Source organism: Epinephelus fuscoguttatus, linkage group LG10, assembly GCF_011397635.1.
Source record: "Epinephelus fuscoguttatus linkage group LG10, E.fuscoguttatus.final_Chr_v1".
Taxonomy (NCBI): Eukaryota; Metazoa; Chordata; class Actinopteri; order Perciformes; family Serranidae; genus Epinephelus; species Epinephelus fuscoguttatus.
This window is the reverse complement of record NC_064761.1, coordinates 6,349,276-6,370,635: the sequence shown is the minus strand read 5'-3', so window position 1 is coordinate 6,370,635 and position 21,360 is coordinate 6,349,276.

Genomic DNA, 21,360 nt, shown 5'->3' with positions numbered 1-21,360 from the left:
GATAGCCGTTAGCAGCTAGCTCTGCTTGTTAGTCACTGAATCGCAGCAGAGCAAACAGCCACCAGCCACTGGACATTAAAATTTGTTGAACCCTGTGGGTTCTGGACTGTCTTGACAGGCAAATAGGAGGCTATTTTTCATCTTTTTAACAGTAAGATCAATCAGTTAGAGTTAACAGTGAACCCGGGTACAAATCCTGCATGTCTAGTTGGCTCAGATGAGTTATTTACACTCTCAAAGTTTGAGATTAGGAGTTTTTCAAACGATGATTAGTAAGTGTGTGCTCATAAATCATCTCTCAAAGCTGTCAAAACTCTGCTGGAGAACTAGTTGTTAAAGTGAATAAATAATTTGGTTGTAGATGTCTAAATAAAACTTTGATATACATTTGCTACAACCTGTCACCTTGATTTCATGACTTTTGTCAAAAAGTCATGACGAAAAGTTGACCAAAATGTAATGACTTACTGTCAACTAAACTAGACTAAAACTATAAGGGATAACAATGACTGAAATGTGACTAAAACGTATAAGCATTTTCATTTATGGACTCAGACTAAACCTGACATAGCTGCCAAAATTAACAGTAAATTAGAGGGCCGCTAGGGCTGAATAGAGGGGCATTCAGGTGGACCAAAAGGACACCTCCCAGATGGGCATTTGGGCTAATTACAGGGGCACCTGGTCACATGAGGCCCGTTTCCACCGCAGGAACTTCGGGGTAATTTTACGGGGCCGGGGCCGTTGATGTGTGTCTCCACCACAGGAACCACCCCCGAAGGACAGAGTTCTGGAACTTTTACGGGGGCTAAACAAGTCCCTGCCTCTGGGTAGGTACTCAGAACGGCCCCGAAAGACTCCTGGCTGGGGCTTGGGGATTACTTGGTGCTGATTGGATATACTCAAGTCAACAGAAAGCAACAAAATAGCCATTTTTGAAACTCAGCAGACGAGGATTAGCTTGTTCATATAGCTTTCGCTGCCATGTAAAAAAAAAAAACTCACTAAATGGCCCGTGAAAAAAATATTCTTTCCAGCGGATATCTTAGTTACAACATGATTGAGCTAGCAAAGCAGTTTTGTGTTGCTATGTGTGGTATTTATTCAGTTTTGGGAAATCACAATGTCTAGAAAGCATCAGCTGACAGGGACAGCTAACAGCAGCAGCAAAGCTAACATCAGGACGTCATCTGTTAAAAGCCTCCCGTTGTCAGATACGACATGAAACTACTCCAGGTAGCTCAATCATGTTGTAACTAAGACATCCGCTGGAAAAAATATTTTTTTCACGGGCCTTTAAGTGAGTTATTACAGATACCGCTATTGGCTAACAGCTAACGGCACCCCTACGTTGCCCCGGACAAAATGGTCGCGCAACGATTACGTCACGTCCAGAGCCCGTAACTTTACAGGAACCTTCCTCAGACTCCGCTCTCTCAGTGGAGACACGGTGGTTGAGAGGGCCGAACGAGAGGACGTTCCTGTAGTAGTTCCTGCCCCCCAAATAGTACCAGGAACTTCTTCAGTGGAAACGGGCCTATGGTTTACCCAGGTGGGAATTTAAGTCAATGAGAGGGGCACTAGGGCCCAGCAGGTGCAGAGCAGACCAAAGGAACAGCTGGGCCATCCATGGGGGCACATGGGCTATCAAGAGGAGGACCGAGGGCACTTGAGCCAATCATAGGGTTATGTGACGTACTTGAGCCACCTAGAAGGGTACTTTATCCAGTCAGAGTCTAGCAGGGTAATTTCTGGCCACTGAAGTGCCCATTTTGTGACATCAGGGAAAAAGAAGTGAGTCCCTTTAGGGCAAAGAACTATCATGATTTTCAAAGACAAAAGGTGCTCCCATATGTATTTACTGGCAAACAAGCTGCTCCCCTGAACTCACACAAAAACAAATGCACACAAAAACAAACACACACAGAAGGCCCACATAAGCTCCTTCATGACTGAAGTAATGATTACACCAAACTACGACACCTGTTAACATTCACGTCTGTTACTGTGCGTGAGCATGGCCCGAATTATGGTGAAAAGAAACAATTTCCCACCACCACTACCGCCGCCGTCAAGCTTTGTACAACAAGTTGACTAACCTCTGGCCTGCAGAAGGCAGATTATTACAAGAATTCGGCTTAATGAAAACAGACACACACACATTAAGCCATCACAGGAAGAATGACTTGCAACGGAGATTACAGCATCCTCTGTGAGTCAAATGTGTGATACGCTTTATGAGGACGAGGGAAAACAAAAAACACATGGATCCACTTTGATTTTATAAATGGAGGATCTGTTGGCTTAACAGTGTCCAAGGTCGTGACACGCACACACGTGCGCGCGCACACACACACACACACACACACACACACACACACATACTTAACCTATAATCAGATCTGAATCCCATTTGTGCCATAAAATATTTATGATTGCACACACAGACATTTCATATCCAGTATGAGAAAAGTATGTGTATGTGTGTGTGTGTGTGTGTGTGTGTGTGTGTGTGTTTGGGAGGGGGGAAGGTTCCAAATTAGACTGTAATTGAAAACAAATCCACATAGTAGGTTTTTTTTGGAGCTATAATGAGGTTAAGTCACTATTTGCCTCCTCCACTCCGTCAGTCAGAGTGAGGAATCATGTGAGACGGAGACATGCAAGTCGCTGCCCTGCGCCTTGGCTGCTCCTCTGTCATGGGAGAATAAAGCCCGCATCACACCTCATCCATCCAACTGCTGGACAACTCACACACACACACACACACACACACACATCTGCACATTTACTCACAGAAGTGCACACTCAGACAGGGCTGGCCCTGGCGTTTTTGGGGGCCTAAGCAAAAAATCTAATTACATTTCAAAAATATCTGTCTCAAATCCAGAAATTTCATACAGCGACCCAAATTGCATAATTTGTTATTATTCCAAAATTTGTTATAACGCATCCAAAACCCAAAATGTTGTAGAACACACCCCGAATTTGTCAAGTTATAATCCCCACACTTTTTTATAGTACTCCCAATTTTGTTACCACAAACTCTAAATTTGTTATTTTTTATACACCAAAAGTTTTTTTTTATTGCCCCTAAAACTTTTTTATTTGTAATAATAGATAGAGTGGTCCCAAAACTTGGTATAACAACCTCAAATGTGTTATTATCCACCTTGTCACTGTTATTTTTTATATTTAAATTTTTTAAAGTAGTCCCAAATCCAAAAATGTGGTAAAACACACTTAACACACTTGTTATATAATAATGTGTTATAATCCCCAAATTTTTATGGCATCATTTTTTACATTCTCTGGAGCCCCTAGTGGCTTATACCTGCATGTAGAGATGTATGCTAACTTCTACATGTGAATTGCTGTGCAACAGTGCACCTGAACTGAATGCATTGTTGTGTGTGTGTGTGTGTGTGTGTGTGTGTGTGTGTGTGTGTGTGCATGTATATGTTCAAGAATATGCACTTCATGTTAGCTGGACTAAAACCCCAGCAGTGGTAATACATCACACCGGCGGGAGTCTGTTCCTCACCACATCTCCTCTGTGGTGGAGGATCCTCTACTCTGGGATATTAAAGCCCGGTGTGGTGCGTCATCATGAGAAACCTACAATGTCTGGCAACCTCGCAAAGCACAGAAATGCCCCCTTATTTTAACAGAACAAAAGCTTTGAGCTGTCAAAAAGCGCCCATCTGGAGCCAAAGAGAGAGGCTTCATTGTTCTCCCTCCCTCCACCTCTTCTCCACGACCCCATCTTCCTGTTGTGCTGGCTTGGCGGCGAGAAGGGGATTTTTATTTTGGTTTCTCTGCTGGAGGTCAAAGTTCCCTGGGATGTGGAATCAGAGGAGACGTTGCCATGTTTCCCCTCCCTCGTTTTTCAACCCTTCCCAGCAGTCCCTCTGGGATAGCGAGCAGCGCATTTCATCTTCCATGAGAAACGGCAGTGAGCTGCACGGTGGAGGCGGCGGCATGGAGCTGCATGATCACACAGTGCGCAGAGGTCTGTGCAGGCACGCAATCCCACGTATGATGCGTATGCAGGCATGCGAGGGAGCACATGTGCTGCTGCAGATGATTTCACACACACACCCAGACACTAAGATATTGCTCAATGCTCACTATTTACTTCTTTTTTTTACAACCTAGGTGAAATCTGGGTAGTTTTAGCCAGAATGACTATTAGATGTGAAAGAATTTTAATCTTCCACTTCAGGGTAAAGAAACAAAAATCAGATCTTTTTTTAAAAAAGTCAGCTTTACCCTGTTAATGAAAGTTCTCATCTGGAAGATAACTGTCCATTAAAGTCATGCATTGCATCTCAAAACTATGGTATTTATTGTAGGTTAGTGTTGCACCATTGCTCTAAAATCCAGTTTAGGTAAGACAGACAGTTAGTTAGACAGTTTAGGTAATAATGAAAAGTCGTTTGAACTATTAATATCAGTGGTTTACATAATTGTGTTAAATTGGACTTTTGATCATGTGGCAATGTTCTGTGGGTGCTGTAAAGCTGCTGCTGTGTTCCCATGTCTCTGCGATTAAGCTGCTGTATAAAATGTTATCATAACCAATAAGAATAATGACTAAAACCACAAAAAAGACCGAACTTTTTCTTAAAGTCTCTGGCTGGACGTGATGGAGCTCTTTAGGGGCCCACGCCAATTACATGATTATCTTAACCAAGCTGTCTGAGAGGCCTTGAGACCTTTTTCTCCAAACACAATCAGGCGAACATTCATCACAAAGGCCTTCTTCTTTCCTCCTTCAACCTCTTTTTTTTTGCAGTCTTTTCTTTTTGCTCATGACTCACAGCAGAGATGTTTTGATGACACACCTCCATGTGATGCCAGGTAAGCATCTGACACAGCGATGAGTGGCCTGCAGATGCGTCCATCAGCGGCAGCAGGAGCCACAGCGTTCCTGTGTTTCTGGCCAACAGACAGACAGCAGAGATGACTCTCCCTTGTTGTTGCACGGCAGAATGATGAGTCATTAAGTGTTTTTAGGAGGCCTTTTTAGATGTCTGAACCCCCCCACCCCCCTTCACCCACTCCTGCCTGCCCGGTTCAGCCTGGCTGTTCATTGCGAGTTAGGGGGTTTAATATTTTCCGTGCACTGTGTCCAGGACATTTACAGTTGGCGTCAGGGTACGCTGTTGGTCTGAGGAGAGGCACTTTGAAGTGTTTGCGGTTTCGCCACATCTGCAGGCAAGATGTGCGTACGGGGCTGGGGGTTCGGGGGATGGAGGGAGGAGGCTGTTCAGAGGAGGAGGTGGAGAGTTTCTGTCGGTGCTCCTAATGTCATGTGACAATGAACAACATCCCTTAACTCTTTCCAAGGATCGCTCGGTGGATCGGAGCAGCCAGTGGTAGTGCGGTCGTTAAATTCTCATTTCTCATCGGGAAATGTGTGCAGCGTGCATGTTTTCTACCGAGAACCAAATGTGGCAGGCATCATGTGTTTGTGTACACACACAGACAGGGATCCTGTCCACAGGAAGAGGAGGATCATGAGGCTGCGCTGAGAGAGGGACTTTCCCAACATGTGCTTTTTATGTTGTCAGGGAGGTGTCTCTGCTATAATGTTGATAAATGCCTCACATTACTCCAGCATTTAGCCTCAAAACAAGAACGCTGGCTGACTTGATTAAATGCTTGTTAGTTCAATTTTGCAGGATCATTATTTTCAGTTTGTTTTACGCTTTCTAAATATAGACCCCAAAAAGCTATAAAAAGAGACTCCAAACATCAGCATCATAGTTTTAAAAGTCCAACCACAGGGCAGGGGTGAAGCCAGGGTGGTGCCACAGTGCCCCATTAAACCGTACCGCGCTACCCGTTAAACCCCTCGTCAGACTTTGGTTGTCTCAGTATGCTCCTCTTCTTCAGAGCCCAAACTTCACCCTGCAAGCCGCCAAAGCAAAGTGGAACGTCTATACAGAATTAAGCCCCCGCCACAGGGACATCGGTTTAATCATCAGTTTATGGAGCTGGATTTTGCTGAGCCCATAGTCGCCGCGCCCACAAGTATTTTCACATTTCATTAGCTCGCGAGCTTTGCCAGGGTGGCGGCAGAGGCAGAGGGAGGCGGCGGTGAGCTGGTGTTGATCCCAGCGTTGGAATTTTGACTTCTCTATTTTCCACACTTTTATTCTGCCATATTCCTCTCCCTCCCATGCTCCCAGACGCCGGCGCTGCCATTTGCAACCATTATTAAAGTCATATTTCACAGCTTAGTTCATAAAATCGCTCAACTTGCTTCAAATTAGGAGGATTGCTCACCCGCCCCCCCTCCTCCCCCTCCATTCCCTCTTGGCTGCCCCTGCAAAGCATCAGAGGGAATGATGGGTTAGCGCTGGATTTCACACAGTTTCTGCCATCGAGCTGTGAGCTGCCATCTCAGGTCAGGTTCTCTCGACTCACATCAGGTTCGGGTTTGAGTCTTGGCTGCTGTACACATGGCAGCAAATTTCCTCACACCATAAATACTGTGATGATTGAGACTGTAAGTGTGACAGAGTCTCTGCCTGCACAGATACAGACTCAGTGTGCAGGTTTTCACTAACCTGTTGAATGCTTGAGAATATATCGACATAAATATCTCTTGCACTTTGCGTCAGTTTTAGTAAATATGATTTAAAATGAGTGTAATACAGCTCTATTTATATGTTTTCTCTAGTGAAATTTTCAATGGCACCTTTAACTAGCTAACCAGTGTTGGGCTTGTTACTCTATATTACTCATTAAGCTGGGTTTATACTTGTGCACTTATGCATGTTTCTTATGCTGTTGTGAGCATTTATACTTGTGTCTGTGTGTCTGTGTCACTCTGCAGTTACACTTCCAAAACAATTATGAAGTGCTGTAAAGTTTAGTTGATTCAAAACACACCCAAAACACACATTAAACACACATTAAATATGGCTTAATAGAGACTATTTCAAACACAAAGTGGCTTCACTATAACTTGCAGTGTGTGAATGTCTGGACACATTTACCCCACAAATAAAACATGCTAATGTTATTAGCACAATGGCATTTTGCATTATATAAATTAGCCTAGCAGCTTTTGCTCTTCTCATATGAAACCAAGGACAACAGCAACATTTAACAACTGTAATGTTACACAATTCGGCTCCATTACAACTCACAACATTCACCGACAAAACAACTGTCTTATACTAAACATGTTTTCCAAGCAAATATAACATGCTAACGTTATTAGCACAAGCCTATGGCATTTTACATTGTACAAATTAGCCGACGAGCTGAGATTTCCTCTGCTCATATGAAGCCAGGATAAATCCCGGGTGGATAAATCACATACAAGACGTAAAATGCTATTTTTGTGGGGGCATTATTATCTACAAAATTTATTGTTTCTTATCTGTGAAATGTAAGTAAATTAAAGCTTTGTTCCACTGAGGGAAATGATTTCAGCTTACAAAAATAAAACAAGGAGGTCAGGAAGTTACATTTTTGGGAAGTTGCACGGCTACAGTCCTGCATCGATTCAACTCAGAAGTATAATTTCTGCTTTACTTGTTACTCTTTTCAAAAGTTATAAAATTACATTTCTGTTTACTCCCTGCCAACAGTAATTAGTCTCACTGCTCATTATATCACTTTTCTGTTACACCCCATAAAATTGGTAATTGTGTATCTCCCCAAAATTCTGATGTGTGCCTCCATGTGAATGTCAGGAAAATCGCCAGTAAGTGTAGCGTAAGGCTAGATAGCTTGCAGATTCTTCTCTTTCTTTCTTTGTTTTTTTTTTTTTTTTTTTTTTTCCTGGAGGTCTTCTGTTGCCTGATTGATATTTCCTCAAGGCTCTGCCTGAAAGACAGTCACTTGTAGAACAACATTTCATCCACAAGATAGTTCTTTGTAGCCTGCGACTGTATTCAAGTAAAATCCAGTTGTGGTTGTTTAGCCAGAGTATGGCTACAGCTCTATGGCTGACCTTCTTGGCCAAGAAGGGCTCACCTTGGGTGGGGTGTATTTCCTGGAGCTTCATGTTGTTGTGCTGTCAGTCGTAGTATCTGTTTCAGATCCAAAGTTTGAGGAGATGTTTTTCCCAGTCGAAAGAATTTTAGTACCATTACCTGCAGCAATAGTGTTCTTTCCTTCCAACAAAATTAAATTAATGGGAATATTTCCAGCTGCGAAAGGTAAGCGTTTCCATCTTCTAAACTAGCTTGCTGCATGCACAGCGCAACAATCACAAAAATGAATCCACCAATGTGACTGTTGTACAGTAATTGAAGTCAGAAGTGGGGTGATAACAAAATTAATATTATAACGAGTTGTGTGGTTTTGGGGTAACTGTGTTATTATTTCCAAAATTTTATTGACAATTAGTTAAATACTCGTTACTGGAAAAAGTTATATTATTGCTATTATTATATTATTAGAAAAAAAAAATACTATGTTTTTTGAAAGGCTGCGATCATATGACAAATGTGCTGACCAATGTGGGAGAAAACAAGGAAGTAGTCCTCACTATGTTTCTTTACCTAAACCTAAACTTTGTAACTTTATGTTAATTACGTAGCTGTACATTAAGGACATAACATCATTCATGGGGCGCCTATTCATAGAATATCATACGAATTGTTGTGTATGTGGCAACACGTGGTGCAGAGGTTAGCGGTTATTGTTACCTCACCGCAAGAGGATTCATGGTTCGAACCCGGGCTGAGCGTTTGAACCCTGGGGTGGAGGAGCACTTCCATGTGGAATTTGCATGTTCTCCTCATGTAAGTCCGGGTACTCCAGCTTCCTCACACAGTCCAAAGACATGTACTGTAGATTAGGTTAATTGGTGAATCTAAATTGTCCGTAGGTGTGAATGTGAGTGTGAATGGTTGTCTATCTCTATGTGTTAGCCATGCGATAGTCTGGCAACCTGTCCAGATATACCATGACTCTTGCCCAATGTCAGCTGGGATAGGCTTCAGCCCCCCGTGACCCCTGACAGGATAACTGTTACGGAAAATGAATAAGTGAATGAATGTTTGTGCACGCGTTATTAATAGGATATCATACAAACCATTCAATGAGAATACATTGACACTACACGAATATACAGACAACAAACAAAACTGTGTGAAAACAAGGCGTGAGTTTGTTCAGAAGTCCAGCTTAGCAGTTAAATGGATTATGAACCCCAAACATTAAGTAGTTTTCAAGAAATGATCAATCTGTTGGTGTAATTATTACAATTCCAGCATTTAATTTTTTGCATCTTTCAGCTTATTCTTCTGGTTTTACAACTCTGAGGTTAACTGTTTTAGTTCACTCTCAGCCTTCTCATCACCATTTATCCATTAGCAGCAGGCAACTGTTTTCATCAAACACATTCTGATAAACCCGCTGTACACTACCTGCCCAGCAGCAAACAGCACACGGACACAGAGACTAACTGGTGAACAAAGTGGAACATCACAGCTCAATTGCCAAATCATAAAGTTAAATGTAATTAAATTACAAAATTAATACAGTTAAATCACAGCTACAATCAAAATGTTAGGGATTACAAATGGGTTACATCTGAATAATTTTTTAGTAAAACTTTTTTTTTGTCTTTTTTTTTTTGTTGTGCAGGAATACCTTCTTTTGGCATAGCCTATTTCTGAGCATTTGTCAGCTTTACATTTGTTAGAAAAGTAATCAAAAAGTAATCCATTGTAATAACTTACATGACTTTGATGATGCAATTAAAATAATTACATTACCTACATTACCTTGACTGGTTTGCCTCCTACCTCTCTGGTAGAAGTTTCTCTTTAGCATCTAGTCCTCTCATGTCCGAGTCTGTCCCCCTTTCTTGTGGGGTGCCTCAGGGCTCAGTGTTGGGTCCAATTTTGTTTGCTCTGTATATGCTTCCTCTTGGAAACATTATCAGCAGGTTTGAAGGTGTATCATATCATACGTGCGCAGATGATATTCAACTGTATTTTTCTGTTCATCCTGACAGGACTGACAGTCTGAATGTACTGCATGACTGTTTGTCTGCAATTAATGACTGGATGGTCAACAATTTCCTCCAGCTTAACGCTGCTAAGACCGAGGTCCTTATTGTCATTCCTGACTGTACTGCTTCTAAGGTGGCTAGCTGTATTGGGTCCCTGAATTCAAATATCCACTCTAACCTGAGAAATCTCTGAGTTATTTTTGATCAGGCCATGCACTTTGAGAAACACATCCATGCGCTGACTTGTCTTCCTGTCAGCTTTAGGATCCAGTTCAAAATCCTTGTTTTAACATATAGAGCCCTTCGTGGTTAGGCACTTGAGTATCTGTCTGACTTGCTTCATGTATACGCTCCTAGTAGGACACTTAGGTTGGCTGATCACAGCCTGTTGGCAGTTCCTCGTACTAGGCTCAAAACTAGAGGTGACCGGGTCTTTGAGTCTATTGCGCCCAGATTGTGGAATGCCCTCCCATAGAATTTGAGAGCCGCAGCATCTGTTGAAGTTGAAAAAGAAGCACCTTAAGACCTACCTGTACAGGCAGGCATTCTTCAACTTGTCTTAAATGATTTAGTTTTGTAACTGCTGCTACTGTTTAATTTTGTGTCTCTGAATGTTTGTATGTATGTATTCTTGGTTTGTGTTTTAATCCTGTGAAGCACTTAGAAGTGCTTTACAAATAAATTTTACTTACTTACTTACTTACCTATTACTTTTAACAGGGTAACTATAGACAAGTCACCATGACAGATGCTGTTGCATCCACAACTATTGCACAGGCTGAAAGAATCAAGGTGGGTTAGATCAAATATGCATGGTTGGTGACAATATTGGTGTAGTGTAAATTAGGAAGTGATAGAGGTGTGCTTGCCTGGTCTCTTGACAAGTTGCGTGTCTGTCTTTTTTTTCTTAGATAAATTATACAAAAAAAATGCAACTATTAGGCAATTTTCATCTGCTAATGAAATTTCATTTGAAAAAGAAAAACAAACACCATAAAATGTCACATTCTAGGCCCACAGACTGTATAAAATAATGGATGTACCCAACATCAGCCATTGCTTTGTGGGCTGCCCTTTTGAAGTGACCACATTTGAGCAAGATGGTGGAACCGTGGCTGCAGTTTTTGGCACATACGTGTAGGGTTGTTTAGGCCATGTTTGAAGTTTGTTGTGCTGTGGGCTAGTTGCCAAAGTAATCAATGAATACAGGTAACTTTCAGGTAACAATTTTCCTCATGAATTGTGTGCAGCTGCAGAATAAGTGTGTGTAGCCACAGCGGCAGCCAATCATGAGAGTATAAATCAGTCCTGTTGCTGGGTCTTGTTATGATTTTAATTAAACTTTTCTGAATGTAGTTTTTCCATGTTGTCTCTTATTTCTGTAATTATCTTTTTATGTTGGATTATTTCCTTTACACTTAACCTATAGCTGCTAGATGCTGAGTGAACTTTCCCTTCCTTTCTAAACCTTGTATTTTTTTTCGTTTCTTTTCTTCTTTTTTACGATTCTCCCACACACTCCCTTTTTTAACAGCACTGAATTTTTCCTTTAATTCTCTCGTATGTGTTACTAAGCAAACAAACAAATAAACCTCTCGTGACTGTTTCAAGAAGTAAACAGCGATAAAATGCGAAAGAAAGGTATTTCCCATCCACATCAATCGAGATATTTGATGTGAAACACTTTGATGCATGCTTTTACTTAATATTTAATTAACTTTGACAATTAGTGTCACTTATCATCTCAGTTCGACCCAAATTACTTCTAACTATCCTCCCTCTTTGGAACAGTTGGCCCATATGAGGGGCAAATTACTATTAGGTTTGACTAAAAATGTCGCCCATGTGAGTCCAATAAATTTCCCCCTCACATCTTAACCACCGGGGTGTTTCAATGTTCCCCTTGTATACAAGCCCAGGAACACGACTGAACAATGTCTCTCTCCATCATAAACTCCTTTAGTGTGGTCTTAAAAGTTCACATCCTGTTTTCCTCCAAAATGCAAACACCCTGCTTGAGGTTGAGGATCTTCGAGTGGCTTAAAACCAGGAGAGGGAAAAAAACACATACACATAAGAAGCTCAAAGATGCTGCTGCTCTTTCCTGTGTGGGTTGAGGAAAAGGAGTCATTTCAGACTGAGAGGCGTTCACTGTCTCTTTCTCTGTCTTGCTGCTTGTGTAACCCCAGAAAAACAACAGCATTGGCTGTTTGTTCAAATGCCTGAAATGACCTATATTCGTGTTTTCTTGACAGGTGACCTCTTATGACCGTATGACATTTGTGCTTCATTAAGGAAGAAGTAATAAATGTTGTGGTGCAGCAAAATCTTTCAGGTAGGAGACTGTGGTGCATGTGACACCTACTGGCCAACAAAATTACCTAATTAAACTAAGACTTTAATAATCTGTAATAAAAGCCTATGTCAGGTTCATGGTGTATTCTTAAAGGTTCAGTCTATAAGATTTAGTGGGATATATTGGCAGATGTTGAATATTATGTAATAGGTTTGTGTTATCTTTAGTTTAAAATTACCTGAAAGTAAGAACTATTAAGTTTTTGTTAGCTTTTAATGAGCCATTTATATCTACACAAGGAGTGGGTCCTCGTCGTCAGAGAGCACCATGTTGCACCGCCATGTCTCTACAGTAACCCAAACAATGGCTCTAGGGCCATTCCCATTTTTTTCACATCAGCCACTGTAGTTAGCACCCCCTCCGCATCAAGAGTGTTGGAAAAACACTTATTTTTTAATGTGTAACTGCAGTATTCAGTGTGTCTACCAGTTTAAATCACCAAGTCCATTTGTTTTGGAGAGGAGGAGCCCTCTGGAGATAATTAAGCTCCTGGTAAAAACCTCCTGAACATCTGGATCTTAAATAATCCGAGTAAAAAATGTTAGCACAGATTAGCAGGTGCTGGGCCAGCAAGCCCTCGCTTACATTCTAATTAGCATTAGAGAAGCACTGATTTGTAACATGAAATTGTGTTATTCAGTGTCTTTACTGGTTTTAATCAACTGGTTTATTTGTTTTTTAGAGGAGGAGACTGGATAATTCAGCTCCTGGTAAAAATCTCCTAAACAATGACCATTTAAGGAATTCTAACCAGGAGCAAAATGTATTTGACGTGTACATTGATCTATTAATTTGGCCTATCTCCCTTCCACTAACAGGGAGGAAGTAGGGTTTATGGCCTATACTGGGGCCTGCCTTCAGGGGGAAATGGACATGTTTTGACTTCACTGTCTTGTCATTCATCTTTAGTATACAGTCTGTGGTCCACACAACCACTGTTTAAAAGATCTCTGTCGAAATGAAAACACAAAGACCCAACTGAAGCGCTGTCAAGAGAATGCCAAACCCACAGTTGTTGATAACGGTAACCCTAAAGCCATGCAAAGAAGAAGCAGAAAAAAAGAAGAGGATGACAACGACTAAGACAAAGAAGATGATGAAGAAGAAGAATCAATCAGAAACCTTAAAAACAGCTATGAGCAGAGACCTCTGTTGCTCATTCTGATGCCTCTGTTGACTAAAACGAGTTGGTGGGAGTTCTTTGTGGGTTTGACATTTTTCACATTACATGCAGTCATTTTGTTCATTGTTAATATAAAAGATTTGATTAGTGGGGCTTTAATTAAGTGTTTTGCTCTATGATAACCACACCTTAAGTATACTGCAGTTGTAATGCAGAAATATCGTGGGAATAATTGATTTCATAAAATTGGCAGAACATACACAGACATGTTGCCAATGTGGAGTTTTACAGAATTGTCCAATTACATTAGTTGGCGAATAGATTGCTTGCTCTCACTGTATAAATGGCATTCACTCACACACACAGGCAAGGCTTCATGGAATGAAATTGAATAATAAACTGTTGGCATCAAACCGCAACTTATTATGAAGGCCGAACCCCCACCGGCAGAAATGAGCGCTGCCTCCCAAAGATCAAGAGACAGGAAATACCTGCCGCTGAAGGGCCGGCTCTCTCAGGTCCCTGCAGATTTACTGGTGCAGCTAATGGCTCCAGCAGCGGGGCCTGTTTCTTTGCCCTCCCTCTCATGAATACATCACATCACACTCACACAGGCCAAACACACACATGCACACATACACATTGGTATTTAATGCTGAAAGGTGCTGTGTGTATGCCTGGCCACGTGCTCCAAAGAAATGGGGGGCAGCATTGTACCGGTCTACTACTGGGTCCATGCAATCTAAAGTTACAGTCATCAGTTATAACAACATTTTTAAAAAAAGCCGGCAACTAACTAACAGCAGGGCAAGAATACGCAAAATTCAACAAAACTGCTGAAGCTCGCCAGTCAAAATAACATATCTATCACATAATCATCACATGGTGTCCGCCCGTGGTTTACATTATAGCTTGCTTAGCTCAGTTTAAGCAAGACTATAGTAGCAAGAAAACAACCACATCAAAACCACATATCAGAACATTTTTCAGCACAGTATGTGTTTGTGTCATTAGTTGCACTAAAGACACATTCTGCTAAAAAGTAAATGTTGGATTTTTTTTTACAGTCTATAAGAAACATTAAATGTCCAGTGTGTAAGATTGTTATCAGTTTCATAACTATGTTTAATTTGTTTATAATCACCTGAAACTAAGGATTGTGTTTTTATCACCTTTGAATAAGCCATTTATATCCACATACAGAGTGGTTCCTTTTCCCCACAGTCCACCATGTTGTTCTACAGTACTGTAGGTCAGAACAGACCAATCAAACACTGGCTTTAGATTCACTTATTCATGTTTTTGGGTCAGCCACAGTAGTTCTCCAACACACTTGGATCATACACACCAGACCTTTAAGAGTTCAGCATCAAACCATATCTCTTTATTTGTCTCCAGCAGTTAGCCACGACAATGTTTAGTCTTGTTGTACTACTTTTTTTTTTTTTACCAGAATATCACTTCTTTTCTTTCCCGGCAAACATGGGAGCGAGAGGTTTAGGATGGTGATAAAGGTTTCTTGCCAAGAGCCTCAGCCATCTTCTGCATTATCAAAAGTTATGTGTTATAAAATAAAACTGTTTTAATTTAGATGTAGCCTTTGTGTTTACTGAGCCACTAACCGGGGGATGTACTCAATTTCTTCATCCTCTCATGTTGGACTGAGGACAGACTGGACACTATAGTGCACACTATCACCTCTCAAGGTACAAATGGTATTTCAAGACAAGACGAGCCAGTGCTAGCTGGTTAGCATGCTCATTTCAATACAATACATAAACGTCTTTGACATGAAACTGTTACTGCTTCACATAATGTTAGTTAATTTTTTGAATGTTTTAAACTAAAATTCTGGCTGTATCTTACACATTGCACCTGTAAAAAGTACTTCTATTATTAATACTGCAATGACAGAAGTGCAAAATTAACATATAAATGAAAGTTAACAGGTGTTAATGGGTGTTCAGACCAAAAAGCACTGCATAAGAAATATACAAGGGGCTGCATAGGTGAGGCCTGTTGTTTCAGGTACCAATGACACAATAATGTTTGATACAGGAAGTCCAGTTTGAGAAACAGAGAGTTTGAAGGTTTATCAGATGCCAGAACACTGCAAGACAGGATTTTAGTAAAGTTACCACAGTGGCAATTATTCTATCTTTCATTTAATAAGTTTGCTTTTGCTGCATTCCGTCAACAGTTGAGCCAGATTTAAAAGTTTTTGCTAGACGACCCTGCGTTTTTTTTTTTTTGTCAGACCCCTCTTTGGCAGGGCCCCTGATGAGCCAACACTGTGGTCTGTCTGATTGAAATGAATGAGGGGACTGAACACTGCTTTGGCAAATATAAGACACAAAAGTACTTTTTGTAGGGAAATAAAGTAGAGTTTAGTAAGAGTTAGTTGTCAGGGTAGAGCCCTCTACAGTTTCGTGCTCTCAAATTAGTTGAGGAAGAAGAGAAAGGGAAAAAGAAAGGAAAGAAGAATGGAAAAAGGAAAGGATAAGAGGGAAAGGAGTAAGGAATAATGAGAAGAAACGACAAATGGGAAAGAAGTCAAAAGAATCATTTAATGATGATATTAGTGATGTTTTATTTGTTTTTCTTGTGTTGAAAGAATAAAAAGGACCTTCAGTCACTGGATAAATGTAGTTTAGAAAAAAGTGAAATATTTTCCATTTTTATTTTAATTTTAAGGAAGAAATGTAGAATGTTTGGATATATTCAAGTAAAGTATTCGAAACCTCATAACTACAATAAGCTGAGTAAATGTACTCAGTTACTTTCTCTGATGTTCAGTCGTTAAACACACTCATATACACACTTGACTCCCTACACACACTTGACTCCATGCAGACACACAACACACTCCAAACCTCTGCCTCGCCTGGCTCTCTGCTCTGACTCACGTAGGAAAAAAAGATTTAATCATGGGAGTAAATTGGCTCGGTGGAAAAATGATTCGTCGGGGCATAATGTGCATGTGCGAGCCATTTCGACTCATTATGCCGTGATCTGAAAGGTTATGGAATTGAAACCAGCATGAGGGACGAGGCTTCCAAGGGCACCAAGAGCGCCGGGCCCCGAGAGCGGCTCCACATGTTGTCTGACAACACACTACCACGGCAACGCCAAGGGGGGGGGCACAGCGGCATGAATTGTGGGTAAATCTAATTGGGTGGCTCTGCTCTAAAAACCTCAGTCAGATGAATGAAATGAGGTGTTTGTTGTTCCAAATTACACTGAATTAATGTATACACTTTCACTTACCACACACACACACACACACACACACACACACACACACACACACGGATGCCATCATCTGTGGTGTTTGTTTCCAGCTGTTATATGCTGCGTGTTTGTTAACGGGGGAACGTACACCACAAGGCCATGTGGATATCCAAACATTCCACTCATGTAATAGCCGAATATTTGATTGTAACATTATGGGCATTAATATGCTGCTATAACAGCCTCCTCTAATGTAAGGCTTTACATCAGATTTTGGTACAGGTCAATCAAATTAAATAACAAAATAAGGCGTTTACCACGTTCCCCAAAACCACACATGTAAGCATTTTCTGATCTGACGCCTCTATCAGCAGGCTGACGTATGTACCTTACAGAGCCCTTACAAATCATTACCTGAAAAATAAATCTCTTTTATTGACATTACAACACAATAGCTAAGGTTTGGTTTGGTGTAGGGAGAAATCATGGCTTGAGTTCAAAGAAGTCCTTTGTTTTTAAGGGGAGCTTTGTCATCATGGTTACAATGACCACAACGTTTAGGTCATGGAATGACTGTGGTCGTGCTTGAAAAAAATCAGAGCTGATCGAAATGGGTTACAGTTCATCCCACAGGTGTTGGATGGGGTTAAGGTCAGGGCTCTGTGCAGGACAGTCAAGTTCTTGCTCCATCTTTCCACAACCTTAAAGTCCAGCTGAAGTTAAACTGCATTCTGTCTGCATTCATTGTTGCAGAGACCAAAAGGGAGACGTTTACATCTTTTGGTTTTATGATGGCGCTCCCTAGTTTTGCATTAATTTGATGGAACCCTGCTGTGGAATGCATCCACTTAGATAGAGACATTATTTCCATACAGCAAATCAAATATTGAGGAAATCTCCCTCCAACATGAACAAACAGCCCTTATCCTGGAGCCCACAGGGATAAAGAAAGCCAGGAAGACCAAAGAACACCTGGAGAAAGTCTATCGAGGCAGAACTCAAGGAATCAAGAACATCCTGGAAGGAAGTCAGAGAAGATCGCCCAACAACAAACCAGCTGGAGAAAATTTGTGAATGACCTATGATCCCCAAGGAGCAAAATGGTTTATGTCAAGTAAGTCAAATCAAATACTACATAAAGCAAAAACATCAGCATTGTATCATAAGCAGAGCGGACGGTTACACTGAGCCAGACAGCTTCTCCACACTAAAGCCACACACTCCAGCACCCACATTATCTAACATATGAACATGAATACATGTCTTGTCCTGCACCTTACAGTAGCTTGTTGAATGAGCCGACAAGCAAACATTCACTTAGAAAAAATCCACAGCTAACTTCAGTTTCAAAGCTAGAGGCTGCTCAGGTGCAGCACATTAAATAGCATGGAAGTGTACTTGTTAATGTGTATCTGGTCTGACAATGACACTCTTCCGTTCTGTATGGTAGAACACAAACACTCACAAGTTTCCTATGGCGTAACACTGGTACCGTCAACTTCCCCATAGTGTAACACAGGCAGTCTCCCATTCTCTTCGTTCTCTCTATGGCCTAACTCTGACTGTAACGCTGACAGTCTCACAGTCCTTATATCTCAACACCAGCATTCTGACTTTCCCTATGATGTAACACCAGCACTCTTGCTCCCCACAGTGTGACACCGACTGTAACATCGGCACTTTCTCATTCCCTACAGTGTAACACGGCCACTCTGGTTCCCTACAGTGGGAGCTCAGGTGTAACACTGGCACTTTAATTGCCTTCAGGCAACCAGCATACTATCTCTTTCTCTATGGTGTAACACTGGCAAGCTTACATTCACTCTTACAATGTAACACAGGGTGTAACACTGGCACTCTCATGTTCTTATGGTGCAATAACAGCACTGTCTCATTCCCTCTGCTGAAACACGACACTCCTTCTCTAAGCTGTTATATCAACGCTTTCTTTTCTCTATAGCATATTACTAGCACTCTCGTTCCCTACAGTGTAACATTGGGTGTTCTTTTTATACACAACACACTTAAAAATCATGTCAACATTACTTATGAATCCAAAATGGGATTACTAAACTTCATTTGTGTTTGACTTTAAAAATGCATTTTATTTGCCTAATTCAATCCATACCTTAACCATTATTAGCACTAAACCTAAACTATTTATCATTAAGAAGACCATTACTGGAACCCAAACAAACTAACACCAAAAATGCCAAAAGCATACTTTGAACCTTTGTGTATAAGCGTGGAGATGACTTTCCCAGTTCAGAGAAAATTACTCCCAATTCTCAAGTTTTACCTTAGGATCAGTTTAAGAAGGAAAGAAGGGACAGAAATACAGAAAGAAGAAGGAGGGAACTTCCTGTATGTTTTCTGGAAAGGAAAGTGATGAGGGGAAAAGGAAGGACAACATACAAAAAAGAACAAGAGGAAATTGCGCTTGTATGTTTATCCATCTGTATAGAATAACTTCACTGGTAAAAATAAAAATAAAAATACAAACATCACTTTAATTTTGGTTAAAATTGTATAGTTTCATGCACTGTTCTCAATACAACATATCTGAAACAAACAATGGCACATTCCAACGAAATAATTTTTGCCGTATCCAGATTGTTGTTTTATGTTGTATTCTGGAAGACAGACAGCAACACAAACATACACAAAGTCCACCCAACACACATACACACATACACTGCAGAAGAAAGAAATGTTACACCAGTCTTCAATAGGGTCTGGCTCTGGATAAACAGCATAGCCAAGAACATACTGGTCCTGCATTGCTCCATCATAGTCATGGTGAATCACACACACACACACACACACACACACACACACACACACACACACACACACACACACACACTCCAGCTCCAGATGAGAATAAATTCCTCCTTTTTTGTTGTTGTGAGCAATGCTTTCCATCAAACACTACTCAGCAGGAAGGTCATTTTTGGGAAGAGAAATGATTCCTTCTCTTGGTATTACACTGTTTCTTTTCCAGTGAACATAGTTTTAGAAATCTTTGGGTAGGCTATATTAAGCTGAAGGTGGGACCTACTATATGGATGTCGTCATTTGTCACCTTTTGTTTGGCTCAGGGATTAAACCCTTACAGTCAGCAGCACCTGATCCAGTCTCCAAACCCACATTGCTGCATGAAATATTACATGTTCTAGGCCGAGCCTATAGAAAGCCTGTGTAACTAATCCCTGCCTTCTGAGCTGAGGAGAGCTGAGTAGGGAAAAAACCCACTCTCAGACCCTTGACGACATGCTGGGAGAGTTAAAACCCTGAACGGGCAGCCAAAGAAAAAGCAACCCAAAAATCATCAGGTCTATTTTTTTTCAGTGACATGATTTACTATGAGAACTGAAGATGAAGAGAAAGCACATTCCTCTTGTGTGGATTCTCCCAGGGAATGGAGGTTAGGCTTACTCCTCTCTCTGTCTCGATGAAACCATCTTGGCTCCAGAGACCAACTGAGGTTTCTCTCCACTGCAGATTCCACAAAGACTCAATGTGTTCAGGATGAAAGCTTCAGGCTGTCTCAGCTGATGGCTGTGCTCTGGAAAGTGACCCCTCTGCTGCTTCCTGTACTATCTTCACATGAGGTTGGAAGCTAAAGTATGACCATCACTCTGTCTGTACAACAAGAGGAGAGAAGACAGAGGCCAAAGCTCTGTTAGCACCGCCTACAGGCTGCAGTGCTCATTACACCACACAATAAGGAAGTATGAACCATACTGCTTGTAATGGGGCTTCATTCACAGTGAGGCACAAGAGGAAACATTAATTAAGATGAAGCACATAGTGCAGTGCAGAGGCAAAATTCAGGCCAGCTTCCATCTCCAGGTGGTCAAAAAACGATGCTTTGTCATGGCCCGCATGTGGTATCGATGCCAAAGGCACCCTTTAGCGTCTTTGTGAGACACACCAGGTGACTCCAATGTAAACCCATTTGTAGCCATACTTGACGCTGCAAGCAACTGGCATAGTATAAAAGAGCAAGAAAGTCTATGTGGGAAATCTGTGTGACACCAAAACTCAACATTGTTGTTCTCAAAGGTTGTTGCGCACTAATGTTAGTCACGTGACATATTTACGTCACATCCCATTTGTCAAATACCAAACATACTTCTTCTTTTTTTAAAACCAGAACATGATGTTTATCTAAACCTAACCAAACAGGTTTGTTAGCTAAACCTAACCACTATCGTATGTGTTTCTGCTGTGCATCAGATAGAAGCACTAAGGGTGACAAAGTGTTAGTATTTGATGACCTGGGTCTAGGATGAGAACGGGTTGAAAATTCCCACCAGCCACCACAGAGCACTGGCTAACATGTGTTTGTTTATTTGTTTATTAACAAGGATCCCTGGACCGCCCTTCTTGGGGCCCCCATGTTCAAACAAATCACAGCAGTTCTTGGATGCCCTATGGCAGATAAAACATAATGTGCCCTCTAGGGTGCCTTTGTGGAGAAAATGTGATGGAATGCCCTCTAACCCTAGGTGTACAACCTAACACATTGACAGATTGACACTGACTGGAAGTCATTCATTCCAGTGGAGGTAAAAATTGGGAGAAGGAACGGACTAGCGCGCAGCTTTGTCTACTTGGGCGTTGACAACATGAGAGTAACGGAGTGTTACGGTGCTG